At 36.1% G+C, this 5,213-nt stretch overlaps 1 pseudogene; it reads left to right on the top strand.

Moving 5' to 3' along the window:
* Positions 1 to 1,201: 1,201 nt before the first annotated feature.
* Positions 1,202 to 1,723, top strand: LOC110218880 (translationally-controlled tumor protein-like; annotated as a pseudogene).
* Positions 1,724 to 5,213: the final 3,490 nt, after the last annotated feature.

The raw sequence follows: 5,213 nt of genomic DNA, 5'->3' as shown, positions 1-5,213 counted from the left end.
TTGCGCCCCATTGCCACTTTCAGACCCTTTATCTACCAGCATTCTGTAACTTCTCTTATGAATTCAACCCTATTGAAATTGATCTTCCAATCTAGATCCTAGTGGTGCCACCTACTGGCCTCCGAGGACACTCTTCTTCCTTTCTCAATATGTTCGGTGTCTGACTCAGAGTTGCTTTTCCCCCCTCTAATTTCAACTCTAGTAATGGAGAACTTCAAATATATGTTGGACATGCATCTTTAGTGGATTTACATAGTTAAGTGCTTAATAAATGCTGTGTTGATTATTTCCAATTTATTTGTTTGTACAAAATAGGTTGCCTATTGTCTCCTCCGTTAGACTGTGGTTGAGAGAAGGGTCTGTTTTTTTTTAGGGGGGTGGATATTTCTTCTTCTTCTTTCTTTGTATCTCCAACAGTTAGCACAGTGCACGGCACATTGTAGGCCTTTAAAATACTTGTTGACTTGACTGGATTGATTGATTAATTTATAGGAAGATGTCAATAAAAACCACAAAGCATGGGATGCGTATCTTTGGAAAGAAAACACAGATCAGTTGGAAAACTGGAAAATTGTAGAGGTGAATGACAGGATGAAAACCTTGTTTTAGGAAGATTAACATGGTGGTGGAGCAAGGGACGGATTGAATGGAGGAAAGAACTGGAGCTAATATTCTAAGCATGAGGAAACAAGAGCTTGAACCCTAGTGGTAGCAGGAATATAAAGGAGAGGTGGATACAGAAGACATTGGGAAGGTGGACTTGGTGATAATGTCAGCTCAATTATGTAGTCAGTGAATTATCCAGGACTATTGTTTCTTCTTGTCCTTCTAGTCAGCTTCTAATTTCACAGCTAGTTAGCATCTTTTCTAGGCATTTAGGGTTAAATTGTCTTCAAAAATATCTCTTTTTTCAAGATGATTAAGGAAAAATGAAAAGAATCTATGTGTTCTAACATATTTATAGCATCTCTTTGTGGTGGCAAAGAACCGGAAATTGAGGGAATGCCCATCAATCGGGGAATGGCTGAACAAGTTGTGGCACATAACCGTGATGGGAATACTATTATGCTATAAGAAATGATGAATTCACTTTTCTGCCCTCTCCCTCTTACCCAAGCACCGCTCCAGCTACATCTCACTCACACAGAGCTTCGGGGCCTCACAGGGCTAGCGCAGCCACCACCTTCCTTCTTCTGCCGCCATGATCATCCACCCGGAGCTCATCAGCCATGATGAGATATTTTCCAACATTTACAAGATCCCAGAGATCACAAATGGGCTGTGCTTAGAGGTGGAGGGGAAGATGGTCAGTAGGACAGAGGGTACCATTAATGATTCATCCATGGGTAGAAATGCCTCTGCTGAAGGTCCTGAGGGTGAAGGAACAGATGCCACTGTAATCACTAGAGTTGACATATAATAAACTATCATCTGCAAGGAACCAGTTTTACAAAAGAATCCTACAAAAAGTACATCAAAGACTACATGAAATCAATCAAAGGTAGACTGGAAGAACACAAGCCAGATAGATTAAAACCTTTTATGGCGGGAGCTGCAGAACAAATCAAACATATCCTTGCTAATTAAAAAAAAAAACTTATCAGTTCTTCATAGGCGAAAACAGAAGCCAGATGGCATGGTAGCTCTCTTGGACTTCCTTGAGGATGGTGTGACCCCATATATGATTTTCTTTAAGAATGGTTTAGAAATGAAGAAATGTTAACAAATTCAGCTGATTACTTTGAATCACCTATCATTATAACCTGCTGCTATTTTTTGTCATCTACACAACATCAGGGCTTGGACAAACTTGTATTGATGTCATCTTGAGCTTTATTCATTTATATTTTTACCTTGGTTTATTGGGAATGGAGACATTGTTTTTCAAAACATATCATTTAGATTGTCTAAAATGAAACTCCCATCCCCAAAAAAGAAAAGAAATGATGAACTCAGTGATCTTAGAAAAACATCCAAGTTCTTTCTAGATACACTTTGAAAACATTGTTTCAAGAAATATCAAACCAATGCTATTAAAGTGATATTTCCAAAATTAATTTACAAATTTTTTGCAATACCAGTTAAGTGAACAACAATATTTTATAGAACTAGATAAAATAACAATAAATATTACTTGAAACAACAACAACAACAAAAACATGGATAGACTTGCATGGAATAATGAAGAGCAAAATGAGCAGAACCCAGAGAACACTGTATACAGTAACAGCAATATTGTTTTAAGAACATCTTTGAGTGACTAAGTAATTTTGACTATTATAAATACCCAATTTAACTACAGAAGACTTATGAAGGAAAATACTATCTGCATTCAGAGAAAGAACTAATAGAAGTATGTATAGAATGATTTTACATATGAACATACATACATACATACACATTTATGTCTAGTTATAGCCACCTGGGAGGAGGGAAGAAAAAAAGAAAAAAGAAAGTTACATGAGAAGTTTATTATATATTTAAAAGGAATATCACGTCCTACATAATAGATTTGCAGTCTCATGTGCAATCATCTTTTTTTATTCTACTATGTTATGGAAATGCTCATTTTATTTCCTAAGTTCAGAATAAAATAAATAAAAATTTTTTAAAAATACCCTGATGGGCTGTGGAAGCATGCTGAATTCATCCAGCATCTAAGATTTCCATCTTTTGTATTCAAATCCTGGTTGCTGACAATCGGGAGGGGAGAAAAACCTGGAGCTCAAAATCTTATAAAAATGAATGCCAAAAACTATCTTTACATGTAATTGGAAAAAATAAAATACTATTTGCTAAAAAAAAAAAGAAAAAAGCTCTTTTGGCTAACAAATTTTTGTGTGCCTATCTTTTTAAATTTTATTTTTTATTTTGCATTTAACAAATATCAAAAAATAGAGAACATTCCCACCCATATGCAAAGTAGAACAGAAAAAAGTATTATGTTAAACTATTTATTTCTACTACATGCAATTTGTTTTAAAAAGTATGTAATAGATTCAACATGTAACTTTCTAAACTGTCTTTTTTGGATGCGTTCCCTTCCCCATGTGTGGGCAGCTAGGTGGCACAGTGGAGAGAGCTCTGGATGTGGAATCAGGAAGACTTGAATGCAAATCTGAACTCAGACATTTACTAACTGTGTGAAAATGGGCAAGTCACTTAACTGCTCTTTGCCTCAGTTTCTTCATCTGTAAAATGGGGATAAGAATAGCAACTACCTCCCAGGGTTGTTCTGAAGATCAAATGAGATAGTAATTGTAAAGTGACTGCACAGTGACTGGCAATAACTGCTATATAGCTGTCAGTTATTATTATTATTCCTTTTGCTCTTTTCCATGAATAAAAAAAAATCTCCAATGCCTGTCCTCTGTTGTTGTTCTACCCCTCCCCTTCCTGCTTCTTTTTTTTCTTCTTCTTCACAATACTATTGCTATCTCCCAACATGCCCCAATTCCCTCCCCATAAAAAGAAAAACACTAAGAACCACCCCTGCCTTTTCATTAAAAGAAAAACAATCCTTGTAACAAAGAAGCATATTTAATCAAAATCAGTCAACTCTTTTGCCATTTTAAAAATGTTTATCCCATCCTTCACCTCGGGTAGCACGCTATCTAGAAGACACCAGGTCTTCTGGAATTGTGATTGGTCATTGCATTGATCAGAGTTCTTAAGCCTTTCAAAGTTATTTTTCAATGTTGTTTTTGTATAAATATTATATATACAATTGTATAAATTGTTCTCCTTTACAATATTGTTATTGTATAAACTGTTCTCCTGGTTTTGCTCACTTCAATCTGCATCAGTTTATGTAAGTCTTCCCATATTTCTCTGAAACCATTCCTTTTGTCATTTCTTATGTCACAATAACATTTCATTAGATTTAAATACCATAATTTGTCCAGCCATTTCTCAATCAGTGAGTAACCTTTTAATTTCCAATTTGTAACTACTACCAAAAAAACTATGATAAACATTTTTTGTATCTCTACATTCTTTTTATATTTCTTTGATTTTTTTGGGGGGGGTATAGGCCTAGTAGTGGTATTGCTGAGACAAAGGACAAGCAGTTTATTTACTATTTGGTCATAGTTCCAAATTACTTTCCAGAATGGCTGGACTACGTCACAGCTTTACTAACAGTTGATCAGTATACCTGTCTTCCCACAGTCATTCCAGCAGTTGTAATTTTCATTTTTCTTTTCATTTCATTTTCATCTTGGCCAACTTCCTGCACGTGGAGTGAAACCTTGGAGTTCTTTTACTTTGCAATTCTCCAATGTCTAGTAATTTAGAACATTTATGAGTTGAAGAATTGCTGTTATTCCTATTTTTCAATCAGTTCCTTGTATATCTTGGATATGAAACCTTTATCAGAGAAATTTGCTCCAAAGATTTTTTTTCCAGTTAAGGCTTTCCCTTTTAATTTTAACTGCACTGAATTTATTTGTGCAAAACTTTTTCAATTTTATGAAATTAAAACTGCTTGTTCTCTCTCTTCTCTATCCCTTCCCCAGTCATGAACTCTTCTCTTATTCATAGTTTCAAAAGATATTCTCTTCTTTGCTTGTTTATGATATGATCTTTTTTTGTAGTATATGGCTGGATTAAACCCTAATTCCTACCAGACTTTATTACAGTTTTCCTAGCAGTTTTTACAATCCAATCCAATAAAGATTTATTAAGTATCTACTCTGTGCCAGGTACTGTGCTAAGCACTGAGGATAAAGTTAATGAAAAGACAGTCCCAGCCCTCAAGGAGCTTACAGTCTAATGGGGAAAGACAACACACACAAGGAGGCAGAAAAACTGGGCTGGAGGGAGACACCAGGGTGTAACTGGTGTGTGTGTGTGTGTGTGTGTGTGTGTGTGTGTGTGTGTGTGTGTGTGTGTGTTTTCTGGTATATCTTTTTCTGGGGTAATTGAAACCAGGGAGAGCAGCAGATGCAGAGTTGAGTCAAAAGTCCAGTGTCTGCCCTCTATAAAGGAAGGCATTAGGAGGAATTTGGTTCTCTCTACTGTTCAGCCTTCCAATCAGAGGGGAGAGGAGCTTGAGGGAGATGATGAAGGCAAAGCTTGAGTTCGGTGCATGAAGATGAGGTTAGAGGTTAACTTGGGAGGGTCATGAGTAGAGTTGTAAAAAACTAGGCAGGGTGGCAGATGCAGAGTGGAATGAGCCCTTTCTTTCGGATTTTTTTTTTTTTGAGACTGGT

Source organism: Phascolarctos cinereus, unplaced genomic scaffold, assembly GCF_003287225.1.
Source record: "Phascolarctos cinereus isolate Bilbo 61053 unplaced genomic scaffold, phaCin_HiC Scaffold_4;HRSCAF=312, whole genome shotgun sequence".
NCBI classification, from domain to species: domain Eukaryota; kingdom Metazoa; phylum Chordata; class Mammalia; order Diprotodontia; family Phascolarctidae; genus Phascolarctos; species Phascolarctos cinereus.
This window is presented reverse-complemented; position numbering and strand designations above follow the sequence as displayed.